The sequence below is a fragment of the Oryctolagus cuniculus genome, chromosome 14, assembly GCF_964237555.1.
Source record: "Oryctolagus cuniculus chromosome 14, mOryCun1.1, whole genome shotgun sequence".
In the NCBI taxonomy this organism is placed as follows: domain Eukaryota; kingdom Metazoa; phylum Chordata; class Mammalia; order Lagomorpha; family Leporidae; genus Oryctolagus; species Oryctolagus cuniculus.
In genome coordinates, this window is record NC_091445.1 from 36,355,673 (window position 1) to 36,371,858 (window position 16,186).

At 44.7% G+C, this 16,186-nt stretch overlaps 1 long non-coding RNA gene across 1 annotated transcript; it reads right to left on the bottom strand.

Moving 5' to 3' along the window:
• Positions 1-226: 226 nt before the first annotated feature.
• LOC127487495 (uncharacterized) lies at positions 227-15,292 on the bottom strand. The gene is made up of 3 exons (XR_007914348.2): positions 15,082-15,292; positions 812-945; positions 227-725 (listed from the first exon to the last, which is right to left on the bottom strand). It is a non-coding gene; the product is annotated as an uncharacterized lncRNA (long non-coding RNA).
• Between the last annotated feature and the right edge of the window lie 894 nt (positions 15,293-16,186).

The window sequence follows — 16,186 nt, forward strand, 5'->3', positions numbered from 1 at the left end:
GGTCCAGACTGAAGCCAGGAGCCAGGAGCTTCCTCCTGGTCTCCCATGTGGGTGCAGGGGCACAAGCACTTGGGCTATTTTCTGATATTTTCCCAAGCATGTTGGCAGAGAGCTGGATCGCAAGTGGAGCAACCAGGAATTGAATCAGTCCCCTTAAGTGATGCTGGTGCTGCAGGTGGCAGCTTAACCTGCTACTTACAGCACCGGCTCTGGACCAATCTTTTTTTTTTTTTTTAAAGAAGAATCATTACATAGTAAAGAAGTCCAAAATAAGTTGGGGAATATACACGCTGAAAATGGCACAGTGGAGACAGTAGATGATAAATGTAATAATCATGTTAGCTCACATGTACTGAACGTATATTGTGGGCCAGACACTGTGTATTATTTTATAGCTCATTGGAACCTTCTAGCAGTCTTCTATCCTGTTTTATAGGTAAAGAAACTCATGCTCAGGGAGGAAATATACCCAGATCAATCACACGTCTTGGAAGTGGTCGGCTTTTGCATCTTGAGCATGAGCTCACAACCAGTATTATGCTGTAATTCTTCTCACTCTTGCCTCACTGAGGGTTCCCAGGCAGAATGTTTTTCCTGAATGCACCAATGATCTGCCCCAAATCCCTGACTCAGCTCAACAGCGTGACCGGGTGTACCTGTAGGTCTCCAGGCTGTAAACTCTGGAGAAGTAGAAGCCAATTCTGGTCCAAGTATCAGATGTAATCCTTGAGAGGAGAGAGATGATTTCCAAAGCTGTAATATCTTGAGAAAAATATTTTCCAGGTTCAACTTTCTGGGTAACTTTACTTACCAAGTAAATGACTGTTTCCTGCCAGGAGCAAAAGCGTCTCTAGGAGTGATATGAAAAAAGCAATCATCTTGAGTATTGAGTTTGTCCCGAAGGTAATCAACTGGAGTTTTGGGTTCCTGGCCATGTCTTGTGACCTGGGGAATGTCATACAGACAGCACCCTGAACAAGGGGGAAGGGCTGTGGGTAGTAGAGGAGTGTCCTTTCCTCCTGGACCTGAGACACTGGACAGTGGGGAGCCACGTCTTCCTGATCTTGGGGAGGATAAGCAGCTGCTCTGTCCCCGGGAGCCCCTGGCCACTCTGGTTCTATAAACTAGACTTGGAGAGTGACTCTGCATTCAGCTTTCGGCTTGTGCTTCAGGTTCATGCGCATTCTAATTACTTCCATTTCTTTCCACCCACTATTTTGGCTGCCTTTGACCTCTTGCTATTCTCAGGGGACCTGAATCATCACATATAAAAATAAAATCTCTACAGGGCTTCTGTTCCTGGGGATGCCACATTGAGACACGAGGCTGTGGGTGACTGATGGCTCTAGGCCACTCCACAGCTCCAGCGTCCACTGTTCATTGCAAAAACGTACTCTCCTGCCAGTTTCCTGCCAGAACCCACGTGAATCAAAGTGTCAGTTTCTTGACTACAATCACATTTTTTTTCTTTCTGCAAACATATTTTCAAGAGGGGGTCTGCCAGACCCTCCTCATGTCCCTGGGGAGGTGGAGGAGCCGTGCGTCCCTGACACTGCAGGGGGAGATAATTATCCCTCCTTCTGCCACACTCCCTCCTGGATTCTGTGCTTGACTGTGCCTGGCGCTGAGAAGAGCAGAACTCACTTTGGCGGCTCCTAGGGGCACACTGTCCAGAACTGCGTGGAAGCCACGAGGAAGTTTGGGACCTAGGGTAGAAGGACTCCAGCTGCGTGTGTTGTAAAAGGCCAGGGTCTCAGTCAATGTGATGGAATTTATTCCTCTCCTTACATTCCCCTAACACACACCATACACTCATAATGTACATGCACACACATGCACACACTCACATGTGTGCACACATGTCTCTAAGTGAGACTCAAGGTCACGTTTGTACCGGCGTTATGTAAAATAAAGCAACCTGGGGCTGGCGTTGTGGTGTGGTAAGTAACACTGATGCCTGTGATGCCAGCATCCCGTAGGGGTGCCTGTTTGAGTCCCGGCTGCTCTACTTCTGATCCAGCTCCCAGCTAATGGTCTGGGAAAGCAGCAGAAGATAGTCTAAGTAGTTGGGCCTCTGTACCCATGTGAAAGACCAGGCAGAAGCTCCTGGCTCCTGGCTTTGGCCTCGCCATGCCTTGGCCATTGTGGCCATTTGGGGAGTGAACCAGAGGATGTCCTTCTCTTCTGTAACTGCCTTTTGAATAAAGAAGTAAATATGTAAAATAATAAAATAAAACAATGCAACATCTTCCTTTTTTTTCTGTCTCCTAGGTAAGTCTACGTGTGCTTGAATTCTTTTAGTTGGGGGGGACATAAATAGGGGAGACTGTATCTCCTTCATTTTGCCAATAGCAGGGTGAGGATCTCTCAGGCAGATGCCCCTGTGAGTTACTTTCATACATCTTCCCAGCGTGGAAAAGGAAACTGATGCTCTCATTCAATTGTTCTCCCTGCTTCCCCTCCCCAGGTTTTATGACAAGTCCAGAAAAGGGGGGCAAGCCCATGTTTAAGCTTTTGGTTGACCATTTCTTTGTGATTCCTTCAAGCCTTAACAATTTCCCATTATCTCAGCCTTACCAAGATAATTGAGGGGGAATAGCAAGCCTCCAGGGGCTGTGTAGTCAGGGGGTGAGTGGGTAGGAAGAGAGTGAGCTGGCAATGAGCGACTGAACACGCAGCCTCACACACAGCCTCACCTACGGGCCTCCGCTCCGACTTCACAGCCAGCCACTGTGATTTACAACCCAGTGTCTCACGCCTTTGCACCTTGCACCCCTCAGACGCGAAGGATGGAAGGCATGAAAATGTCATTTATTACTCACCTCGACGTCGTGTAGGTTTTTAAGTGATTCCCTTGGACATCAGAGCAAGCTGCCCTTGACAGATGACTTTGCTACTGTACTTGATTTCAAGCTCCCACCAAGGAGTGTCAAGAAAATCTGTTATGTGTTAAATGGTTATGGAACTTCTGCCCCTACCTGTGACTCCACCGCATACCCGACCAACGAATAAATCAGGCCCAAGTCTTTTCACCACACACTCTAAAATGAAGCAAGCACAAGGGACATTTTCCAAGCCAACATCTGGACCCATTGTTCAGGAAGAAACTTAGCAGGTAGCGGTCAGGAATATTTGGGAGAGTATTCTCTGTGATGTGAGGTGGCAGCAGAGCTGCCTTGCCCATTTGATGCAGACAAATGGCATCAGAGGAGCTTTAAAGCTATCTAGTCACCTGCTGAGGGGATTGAACCATCACACAGGGGCGCTGCTTCCACCAAATGGCTCAGCTTCCAGAAATAGCCTCTGACAAGAAGAGAAAAATCTCAACAATCAGCCTGAGTTCTGTCTCTCTTGACGTTTCTGTATTAGTCAATCCAAGGAAGGTATTTTCTGGAAAGAAATATTCTCATGTCCAGCAGACATGGAAATCTGCAACTAAGAAGTCATTTTTAAATCTTTTTCTCTTCTCTCTTTCCCCTCTGCACCCCTTTGCTTTGTCTCCCACTCCCTCATCTCTCTTCCTCTTTCCCTGCTACCCCCTGTGCTCTCTCCCTGTCTTCCGGAAGATAGGGCCACTGTGGGCACATAGATGGTGCTAAATTAACATTTTTCATCTTGATCTGCTTGGGGAAAATGCCTGTTTGAACATGGCAACAGCAGGATGCTCTCAACGAGGTTGTGCTGTGCTGCTCTGTGTGTGTATGGTGGGGCAGAGGGTGGGAGGAAACTTCCAGTAGGACAATTCAGCCTTTTGCTGGGAAAGGAGAAAAAGGGGTGTGAGAAATGAGCACCCATGAGGAGCCTCAAGAGCTGGATTCCTGGGGCCAGCGCTGTGGGGAAGCAGGTTAAGCTGCTGCCTATGTGATACAAGAGTATCACAGGGCAGGTTTGAGTCCTAGCTGTTCCACTTCTTCGCCAGCTCCCTGCTAATGTGCCTGGGAAAGTAGTGGAAGATGATCCAAGTGCTTGAGTCCCAGCCGCTCACATGGGAGACCTGGAGAGAGTTCCTGGCTCCTGGCTTTGGCATGGCCTAGCCCTGGGTATTGCAGCCAGTTGGGGAATGAGCTAGCATGGAAGATCTATTTCTCTCTCTCTCTCTTTCTCCCCCCACCCCCTTTCCAATAAAGAAAATAAATCTTAGAAAAAAGTACAACTGGATTCCGGGGCTGAGCCTCTGCAAGCCCCACAGGGGACATTTGTGAGAGACTGAATATATAGCTTCTCAGAGGAAGCTTTTTTACTTTTAGAATTCAGAACCAAATGTCAGCTTTGTTCCTGTTTGGAGAGCATTACCCACAGTGCCTTGTGCCTGATGATGACATTAGTAGAGTTTTCAAAATTATCCTGAAAATAATCAGTTGGCTGACATCTGGGCATGTTTGATTAGGTGAGGAAGAATGCTGAAGTGACTCATTCTTATGGAGTGAGGGAGGGTATCCTGCTTTGTACCTCCTTCTATCTTCCCCTTCTTCTTTGGGAGGCGAAGAGTTCGACATTTAATGTTTTAGAAAACCGACATGTGGTAACACCAACACTATATTGGTTTCCTGGCCTCAAGAAAGGAAATTTCTGGATGTGAAAAGCTTGACATTCTTAGGGTTTTCTGAAAAAAGATGAAAGTGTTTATGGCATTTTGAAACGTTTTATCTTTGGGAATTTTTTTTTTTAATTTACTTACTTATTATAAAGGCAGAATGACAGAGAGAAGGAGAGACAGAGGAAGAGAAAGCTCTTCTATCTGATGGTTCACTCCCTAGATGGCCACAATGGCTAACGCTAGGCCAAGCTCAAGCCAGGAGCCAGGAACTCCATCTATGTCTCCCACATGGGTGGCAGGGACCCAAATACTTGGGTCATCTTCTGCTGCTTTCCCAGGTGCATTAGCAGGGAGTTGTAATGGAAGTGGAGCAACCGGAAGTTGAACTGATTCTCATATTAGAGATGCTGGCATTGCAGGCAGTGGCTTAACCCGCTGCACCACAAGGCCAGCCCCCAGGGAAATTTCAAACACAAGTGGAGCAGAGTACATTGGCCTCATCCTCCATCACAGTTATCAACACAAGGAGATGGTGCTTCCTTTAGTCTCCATTCTTCTCTCCCACTCTCAACAGGATCTCAGGGCATCCTGTTACTTCATCTGCAAATACTTCCCTATGTGTCTCTGAGAGCTATGATGTTCTCTCTCTGTCTTAATCCCACCCACAATGTTGTGATCACACTGTTAAAAAATCCCAACAGGGGCTGGTGTTGCAGCTGGAGGGTAAGGACGCTGCCTGTGATGCTAACATCCCATGTGGGCACTAGTTTGAGTCCTGGCTGCTTCACTTCTGATACAGCTCCCTGCTGGTGGTCTGGGAGAGGCAGCAGAGGATGGCCCAAGTGCTTGGGCCCCTGCACCTACATGGGAGGTTTTGATGGGGCTCCTGGCCCCTGGCTTCAGCCTGGTCCAGTCTGGGCCATTGTGACCATCTGGAAAGTGAGCCAGCAGATGGAGGATCTCTTACGCTCTCTGTCTCTCCCTTTCTCTGGGTTACTGTGACTTTAAATAGATAAATACATCTTAAGAATATCCCAACAGTAATCCTTTAACATCATCCCTATTCCATTGTAGACTTTTTGATTTGAGTGGTGGAGAACTACCAGGTTGGCGAGGAGTGGTGGTCCCCTGGTGGGTCCCTGGGCATCACATCATTGCTGATATTAGATGATGTTCATAGGTGTAATTAGACTTGTGACCTTTTCAGGTCCAGATAGCAACTAATGAAAATGCAAAACAAATGCAAAAAAAATAAACTAATCAAAAACCCCACATTCCAACTTAGCAATTCTGCTCAGGTGTCACCTTTTCTCTTATTCCATGACAAGTTACTATTCTGCAATTCTCCAAAACCATCCTTGACCCTGTACTGTCCAGTCACTGACAAAGCATCGGTACTGACAGCATGGTTGTGTTTCGAAGTTTGTCACCTGGGTGCAAACCATGGCATGCTGGAGTGATTTCAGATTGGGCTCTAATTAGGGGTTGGGTCATTGGCCAAAGTTTGAGGAGAGTGCTAATGTTTTTCAGAGTGGAGGAGACAGTGAAAATAAGGAAGCCTTTGTTTCTGGCATAGAATGCACTTTGGCAAAGAGAAACTGACAGATGCATCCTAGAATCTAGAACTTTCTTCAGTATCTCTGACGTTCACTCTGTGTATAGTTGGGGGAAAATGCTTCTTGACTTCCGGTCTTCATGGGAGACATGGATCACAATGACTGTTATTTGCTGGTGCATATCAATTGTTGAACTACAGCAATTAGTCAAAAACTTCTAAGACTATTGTTTGGGGGTTCACCTATTTATTTTCTCCAAGTCTTATGCACGGCCACTAACATTAAGCAGCAGTAATTGCCATAGGAATTCCAGCATTTGCTATTTGTTGCAAAGTGTTAATTTGAAATAATCTTCAAATTTCTCTCCTTCTATAGTTCAGTAGGGGTTAGCCCATCTCCCTAACCCATTAGGAAAACGATGGTGCAGTTGCATTCCTGCCACAGAGTGGTTCCCCGTCTGTGCTGCCTGTTGGCGGTGGAGAGAGAGCTGCTGTTGTGTCCCCATGCTGGACCCAGGCAGGCTCCTCAGTGCTACCCAACTCAGCCTGCTGCCTCAGTGGGACTTTTTCCTCCTCCTGCCCAGAACTTGTTCTCTGAATGCAAATAATCACTGCAAATCACTTCAACAAACTTCATGCCCTCCTCCTACTAACTGCAAAGCTTATATTTAGGTATGAGAAACCAAGAAAATAAGACACAGATGTTTTTTCTTCAAGGAATTTATAATCTATTAAATGAGTTGAGACTAATCCACAGATAACCTAATACAAACCAATCGTGTACTGATTTTTTTTAAACCATTGGATAATTAACACTATTTTATATGATTTTGGGTTTTTTAAAATTTTTTAAAAATTCATTTGGAAGGCAGAGTTACAGAGAGGAGAGGCAGAGAGAGATCTTCCATCTACTGGTTCACTCCCCAAATGGCTGTCATGGCTGGAGCTGCCTATCCGAAGCCAGGAACCAGGAGCTTCTTCCGGGTCTCTCATAAGTTTGCAAGGGCCCAAGGACTTGGGCCATCTTCTACTGCTTTCCTAGGCCACAGCAGAGAGTTGTATCAGAAGTGGAGCAGCCAGGACTTGAGTCGGTACCTATGTGAGGCGCCAGCACTGAAGGTGGCAGCTTGACCAGCTACTCCACAGCACTGGCCCCTATTGATTTCTTAAATACCATGGTACTCAGTGTGTACTTCTCCACACCCTTCTCCCTCTGTGGTCCTATCCACCAACAACGGGCACCTGGCTGCTCGCAGTAACCTCTACGGGTCTCTGTGCATCTGTTCTTAACTCTCTGTTCCACAGGGCAGGCAAAACCAACTCTTTCAAATAGAAATGATGACAAACCACTCTGTCTTGGAGACCAAAGATAAAAACACTTACCAAGGCTTTCAGGGCTCCATCGCTGCCTGTAGCTGCCTTTGCTCACCTCCAGCACAGCCATTGACCAGCCTGGGATTTCTCTCTGCCTGGCAAGCCCTTCTGCCCACCTGACAGCCATGGCGATGCACGGCTGAGCTCAGTTCACACTTCAGTGCTGGGCCCCTTCCCACGCTGCCACATGGCCCCCTGCTCCCTGCCTTGACTGCACTGGCCACACTCGTCAATTTACTCATAGTGTGAGGTGACTGGATGTATGTCTGCTACTCCATGTCCACTGGACTGTAATCAACAAGAGGCATCCATGGGGCCATGGTTTGAATGTGTCCCCCGCAAAGGTCATACGCTAGAATTTAAATCCTCAAATGTCTATACTGGTAGTATTTGGGGATGGGGACTCTGGGAGGTCACTAGAATGAGATGAGGTCACGAGGGTAAGGCCCCGCGATAGCATTTAGTAGGTTTGTAAGAAGAGGAAGAGATGGGGCCGGCTTTGTGGTGCAGGGAGCTGAGTCACTGTATATGACGTCAGCATCCGATAACGGAGTGCCACTGGTAGACAACTGGTATGTAATTTGTGGAAGGTATGAATACAGCAAATGCTCCTGGGAGAAGTCACGGTGAACGGTGGAAGGTGGTTGTAGAAACAGAAAGGACAGAAAGGAAGGGAGGGAGCGATGAGAGAGACTTTGTGGAGGCTGAGTTGAGATGATTTGGAAATGTCAAAAGGTAAGGAGAACTTGAAGATCAGTTATGAGTTTCCCCAGTGTTGGTGGCTGTACGTTTCCTTACAATGTGTTGCTCATCCCACCCAAGAGTTGAACCATAAAAGAAGAAAAAGGTTACATGGACAAACACATCTGCAAAGTGGTCTTTTGGAATTTCACAATGTAAATGAACATACTAAACTCTATGGTTATATGATGGAAATCTATTTGGTTTGAAACAAATCAGAGGGAATAGCTGGTTGTGGGATGGAGAGAATGGGACGGGAAATTACCAATTACCCTTTCCATCTATTGGGTTAAAATGCAGGTGAATTTCCAAGAGGGGATGTAAAACAGGGCATTACAAATGTGGGCTTGGAGGTGAAAGAGTAAATATGTGGTTGGATCTGTGGTGTAGTGGGTAGAGCTGCTGCCTGCAGTGCCAGCATCCCATATGGTGCCGGCTCAAGTCCTGGCTGCTCCACTTCTGATTCAGCTCTCTGCAAATGAACCTGGGAAAGCAGTAGAAGATGGCCCAAGTCCTTAGGTCCCTGCATCAGCATGGGAGACCTGGAAGAAACTCCAGGCTCCTGGCTTTGGATTGGCTCAGCTCTGGCAGTTGCTCTCTCTCTCTGCCTCTGCCTCTCAAATAAAAAATAAATCTTAAGAAAATAGAGTAACTATGTGAAGATGCTCCTAACACAGGCAGCAGGATTATCACCTAAGTCTGAATTTATTAGGCTTTAAGGGAAGGGGTTTTCTGGAGATACAGTACTTTCTCCACAGACAAACTATGTTGGAGGAAAGTTCAGACATGGAGTGGACTGGGAATGATTAGGCATTTTGATGGGACTTGGACTGTTCAGCAGAGGGACACCATCTGTTAGCTACCTGCCCAATATTCTCTTTCTCTCTTTCATATGGGAAATACATTGTCAAGGATGGAAAATGTGCCCAGGTAATAAGTGCTTTCCCCCAAACTTTAGAGTCAGGGGTGGCCAATGAAAAGAAGTAAAAGCTGAGTGAGACTTTCTGTATGCTCTTTAAAAGAGATCTACTTGATAAACCAATGTTCATAGCATTATTTGCAACAGCTAATGTGGAAACAACACAAATCTTTGGATAAAAAATGTGATATGTGCATACAACAGAATATTGGTCAGCCTTACAAAGGAAGGGAATTCTGACACATGCTGCAACATGGACCATCTTTGAAGACGGACTAAGTGAAAATGCTAGTGACAAAAGGACAGACATTGTACGACTCCATTTATATGAGATAGCCAGAGGGGTCAGATATGAGAAACAGCAGAATGGCGGGGGCTGAGGGGAAAGGAGGAAGGGAGACCTTGTACTAAGTGGATGTAGAGGTTTGCTTTGGGAAGGTGAGAACCTTCTAGAGGTGGATAGTGGTGATGGCTGCACAACTGAGCTTGGAAAGCAGTGGAAAATGGCCTCTGCCCCCCACGTGGAGACCCAGATGGAACTGCAGGCTCCTGGTTTTGGCTTGGCCCAGCCTGGGCCGTTATGGCCATTTGGGGAGTGAACCAGAAGGAGATTCATCTTTCTCTTTCTCTTTCTCTCTATAACTCTACTTTTTTTTTTTTTTTTTTTTTTTTTTTTTTTTTTTTTGACAGGCAGAGTTAGACAGTGAGAGAGAGAGAAACAGAGAAAAAGGTCTTCCTTCCATTGGTTCACTCCCTAAATGGCCGCTAAGGCTGGCATGCTGTGCCGATCTGAAGCCAGGAGCCAGGTGCTTCCTCCTGGTCTCCCATGCGGGTACAGGGCCCAAGCACTTGGGCCATACTCCACTGCCTTCCCAGGCCACAGCAGAGAGCTGGACTGGAAGAGGACCAACTGGGACAGAACCAGTGCCCCAACCTGGACCATAACCTGGAGTGCTGGCTCCGCAGGTAGAGGATTAGCCAAGTGAGATGAGGTGCCGTCCTGTAACTCTACTTTTCAAAATAATAAATAAATAATTAAAAAATAAAAAAAATATATAAAACAAGAAAATCAAGATAAGAAGATAGGAAATTTTGAAGCTTTAAAAAGACCCACTTGACTGGTTGGGACTGTATTTTCCTCTTCTTTGTTCATTGTAGAACTGATGACTAGCGACTACCTTGATCTTGAGGCAAACTTGAATAAATAAGGAGTTAGCACAAAGATAAAATAAGCCTGGATCCCTGGGGACTATGCAATCACCCCATCAGTATAGTCTTCTTATTTCTCCTTTGTGTAAAAAAGAAAGAAATCTGTATCTTGTGTGAACTTCTCATCTTGAGTTTCAATGTTGTGCATCTAGACCTAACCTTAGTGGCTTATTTCACTAAACAAGGATTGAGCTCCTGCTAGATTCAAGGCACTGGGGATACAAACATGAAAAAACATGATTCCTGCTCACTAGACCTTTGCCTTCTAAAGGGAGGAGCAATGGTCAAACAGCCATGGGCAGGGCAGCGATACCCGGATCACACTTTTTATAGAAGTACTCTTAAATAAAGCCTCTTTGTAAAGAATTCAACACATTACTGAATTTTAGGGGTGAGATTTTGCCAAGTTCTTGGCTAATGCACATGGCTGAGTAGTGGGTGCATTATCTATGACTGGGCTAATTGTATGCTGCCAATGGCATATGTATACTTATTCAATATCAACCCACTTTTGAGTTCCACTCAGTACTTGCAGGGAGCTGTGAGGAACAATAGGGCTGCCTGAAGCCACAGTGATGGATCTTATTGCAAACCACAGGCTTTTAAAATTCCCCATTCAGTGCAGAGAGTCTTCATAGCCGGCAGGAACTGAGATCCCCATTGATAACTACAGACACCCTGATGACCTCATCGCCTCTGCCTCTCTCCACCGCCAGAGTGTCTCTCAGGGTCCCTGGATAATGGGGAAACTAACAGGCCTCTTTGCAGATCAGTCATTGATTTTAATTAAAAAAAAAAATCCTGGGATTGTATTTGAACTCACAGAAGAATGAACCAACTGCAATTAAGACTGATAGAGGAGCAAGTGGAGAGTAACAATGAATAACCTTGTGTAAATCTTTTCTCAGTAACCCCCAGTTCCCTATTTACAAAATTAAAGTGTGGGGGGCCAGCACCGTGATGCAGGGGGTTAAGCCAGCGACTGTGACACTGGCATCCCACATAGGAGGGCTGGCTCAAGTGAAGGCTATTCTGCTTCCGATGCAGCTCCCTGCTAATGTGTCTGGGAAGGCAGCGGAAGATGTCCCAGAGTGTTCGGCCCCTGCTACCCTTGTGAGAGACCCGCATGGAGTTCTGCACTCCTTTGGGGAGTGACCCAGAAGATGGAAGATCTCTTTCTCATTCCCTCTCTCTGAGTCACTCTTTCAAATAAATAAATAAATAAATAAATTTTTATAAAAGAAAATGATAGTGTTTGAAGAGGTTATTGCAGAATCCCTCAAGAGCTGGAATCCTGCTATTCTGTTTATTGAGCTAAAAAATATGAGAAGGAACACAAAGGAGAAAATTCCTGTAGCAGGCAGGGAAAACTTTCTCAAGACAATTCAATGGGGGAGACGTGGTCTTTAAGAAAGAATGGTGTGCTCCATGTTGGGCGTGGTGTGGGGATGGGGAGGGGAGGTGATATTATCAGGGACTCCTCATGCTGAGAATTTTGGTCATTTTTCTGGTTGATACAAGGGACTGATAAAGGATAGGTCCTAAAAGCATCTTGCTTTCCAGGGGGTTCAAGACAAGAAAATATCCAAGGAGTTGCTCATATTCATGACTTTGTGGAATGTGATATTATAAAGTGCAAGCAATCCCAAGAAGTTTTCATATGCTCGACAATCGTTCGTCCTGTCTTGCACCATCACCTTAACACAGTAACGTGATTTTGTATTCATATAATTCAATGTCAAAAATGCTCAATTTAGATTCTTCTTTTTCATGGTTCAAAAGTGTAGAGAACTGATGTCAAATCCCAGGCTCATGTGACCTTGGGCTGGTTACTGAACTTCTCTGAACATCAATTTATTTGTCCATAACATGAGGATGCTATTGCCTGCCTTTTAGGGTCATGGAACCAGATGAGCCAATGACAGCATTTAGAATTTGTTAGTACAATTATATACTTGTACTTGTGATTTTCTAAATTGAAGCTTCCTCCCCCTCTGGACTGAAAATTCTATGAGCACAACTCTGCTTTTACTGCTCCTCTTACTTGTGCCCAGCACAGGGCCTGGCTGTGGTGATGACCCATAAAGGGTTACCCTCTTAATTTTTGTTAAAGGACTCAGAAGCAATAGCTCACCCTATTTGAATAAATCTTATTCTGGGCTCCATACTACCATGCAAAGTATTTCACAGATGTCAGTTGGACTGATTTTCATAGGCTGTTAGGTTTACAGTGTCAGCAGGAAGACAGCCCTTGGGTTAGCTGGTTCATTTCCTGAGTTAAATTCAGTCATCCATTTTCATCCACATAGCCAGGCGCCGGATCTTTTGAACGATACTTCTTCAAACATGACTTCATTTGCCCCCAGGCCAGTCTCCTTAGCAATTTTAAAAAGCATGAAGTTTTAGAAAATTTAGACTGTAAGATCTAAGTACTCTTGGCACTTGGAAAAAAAGTATCATATTAATATATCCTCCTTTGTCAGATGTGGAAGTTACAGACACATCTGCATCAGACCATTTTAAAATACAATTTGGCCTGTTAGGCATTATTCTCACTAGGATATAAAATAGAAAGATCTTCTTTAAGCATAATTCTATGCTTGAATGAATATGGAAGAAGGCATCCCTTTCCTGTGTTCTTTTCTCCAAGTTTGAACCTTCATCTACATTTTCTTGGGTCAAACTCAAGATCAGAATGTCCTACAGAAAAATGTGCACTTTTGAGTCAGATAGACTTCAGTTCCAATCTGGGCTTAAATGAGTGACTTAGCTTTATTGTGCCTCAGGCTCTTCATCCATAAAATGGGATACTAATATTATCTTCCTCAGAAAGTCATTATGAATAGCAGAAAATGGAGAATATTTTCATATTTTCATTTGCCTTGATTTCTCTTACAGAGACTATCATACTTATTTAAGAGAGATACTTGGGTAAGTCACTTTGGGTAAAGGGTGAGACCTCTGAGGGCAAAAAAAAAAAAAAAAAAAAGCTCCCATTCTCTTGCAGATCTGCATAATCTGCATATTTGATAAAACCCACCAGATTGGTGTGGAAACCAGTGAAAGGAGCTAGATTTCCATTTGGGCTGAAAGCAGAGGCCGCATGTGTGAATGCAGAAACCAGATGCCAAGAGCTAACTCTAATCAGGGGAATTTATGGAAATGGAGGGCAGGGCTTTGAACTTTCACAGTTTTTAGTGCTGGGAGGTGTAAGCCAAATGTACTAGAACTACAGGGGCAAGGAAATCCTACCAGATAGCCAAATTTCTGAGGATTTGAGTTAATGTTAAGTAAACAATGTACTACTTAGTGATCATCTAATAATCAGTGCCTACCATGTTTGACTATACCCAAATCTAAAGTTGAGTAAAGTACCTGACTTGAGCTCTCATTTCAATGATGGGCTGAAGAGAAGAAGTGGAAAATAGAGCTACTTCCTGCCATCCACCCCTCTGATTATTGTTCCATCTCCTCTTATGTTCAGACACCAGGATTCTTGCTTTTATGCTCATGATAACTAGCTGTTGAGTCTTTCATATGTCTTCTAAATCTCTCAGCGTCAGTTTCCTTTTTTTTTTTTTTTGGTAGATTCCCAATACTGACCTCCAAGAAGTGTTTGAATGCAGCTACAGAAAGTGAAAGTGCTTTGCCAACTACAAAGCATTACAGAAGAGTAATGGCAAATGTGATCACGCTATCCAGGCCTCGCCCTGAAACCAGCATGAGGACAGGAGCCAGTTGTCTTGTTCAATGCTGTATCTCTTTGTCCAAGACAATGCCTTACACAAAGCAAGTGCTGAAAAAAGTATTTGTTGAATGTACAAATGGCTGTATACAGCATTTTTCACTTTTCAAATAACCATCACATATGATAAATTATTTCTTGACACTGTCTCTGTAGCAGTTACGCTAACATTTCTCTGTTTCTCTGACCCTCCACTTCAATTTCCTTCCTTTCAGCCAATGAACTTGTTCACTGCCTTGTAGATTATTTTATAAAATATTATAGTTATTACAGTTCTTCCTCTTGAGCCAATCCTGTGTGATTGTGCTTTGCATTTCCTATCTATAAACCCAAACAATCTGGCTTCTGCTTCACTACTTTAGTAAAGTTGCTCCCAACAGTCAATGTAGACTGATGATTTTTCTTTACTTTTTTTTTTAAAAGATTTATTTATTTATTTGAAATAATAGTCACAGAGAGAGAGAGAGGAGAGACAGAGAGAGAGATATTCCATCCACTGGTTCACTCCCCATTTGGCCACAACAGCCGGGGCTGGGCCAATTCAAAGCCACAAGCCAGGAAGCTTCTTCTGGGTCTCCCGTGTGGGTGCAAGGGCACAAGCACTTGGGCCATCTTCCGCTGCTTTCCCACACTCATTAATAAGGAACTGGATTGGAAGTGGAGCAGCCCAGACTCTAACAGGCACCCATATGGGATGCTGACACTGCAGGCAGTGGCTTTACCAGCTGTGCCACAGTGTGGTCCCTGATGACTTTTGTTAGAACTTATTCTCCTTCACATGCTTGCAATACAAAGCATTCTGGTAACAACTGCTTTCTTGAGGATTCATCCCTAGGTTGCTTGACTGTACCACCTTAGGTCTCCTCATGCCTTTATGACCAAGGTGGTAGTACACCCGTGTCAGCTACCTCCTCTTCCATTTGTCCTGGCCAGTGGACCACAGACTCATTTCCTCATCCCCTGTCTCCGCTCATCTTAATTTTCAGTCCATCTCTGGGTACCTGCAGCTGGATTGTTGTCATCCGATGAGAGCCTGTTTCCATTGAGCTCCTGCCTGTGCTCAGTTCTTCAGGGAGGACGTTATGTAGTCTTGGGCTTTGGGTTCCACCTCCACCTGTGGCCTGAGCATCTTCCTTCCTGAAGGTGGAGGGCAAGAGATGAGGGGAAGATCGCTGAGGCCCTCTCTGCAACCCCCCACCTCTTAGAACACATCACAATGTACTCTATGATGTAGATAATTTGTAGTCACATTCTCCTGGCTTGAATCTCACTCAGATGCCAGGCCCATGGCTTCCCTGATGTTTCTCCTTGAAAGTCCTGCCACCCTCTCGATCAACCCTATTAAAATTGGATCCACTATCTCACATAACCCAGGTCACCTTCTCACCACCAGCGACATCACCATTTTCTTCAATTTGCAAGCTCATCTTTGACTTTTGTTTTCCAAATCCATCTTTGGGTCCTGCTGTTTCTCATAGCTGCCTGTTCAATTTGATTATATTAAAATAACTTGCCTGTTTCTTTCTTCTACATAATGTCCCTCACATTTCCCCCGCTTTCCATTCATACTCCATGTCCATGTTTAAGTTTAGTTTACCACCTTAAGTCTGAATGCATACAAAACCACCCACTTGGTCAGTAGAGTGTAGGGTTTACTTCTGCATTTGGAGTTGGGCTGTCTGGATTTGTGTTAAGGCCTTACTGCTTCTCATTGTGTATTAAAGGGCTTATCTGTCTTAACCCCTTGACTAGAAATGCAAGGTTTGCTGCCTTTCACTGCTCAAATCCTAACCCTCCTTCATGGCTCACCTTGTCTCACCTCCTCCATGCGGCCTCCAACCCCGCCAGCTTGCACTGCTTTCTTACCTCTCAAGCACTTTAGCATTTATGTGCTAATAACAGTATTTCTGTGGTTTATAGGGGTTCAGTTGGATAGGAGGTACAACTTCTAATGTTCTATAGCATAGTTGGATAACTATGGTTGACAACAATTGGATATTAGTGGAGAGGATTTTGAATGTTGCCAGCACAATGAAATCATAAATTTCTGAGGTGATGGCATGGCAATTACCCTGCTCTGATCATTATACATTGCATAATGTACTA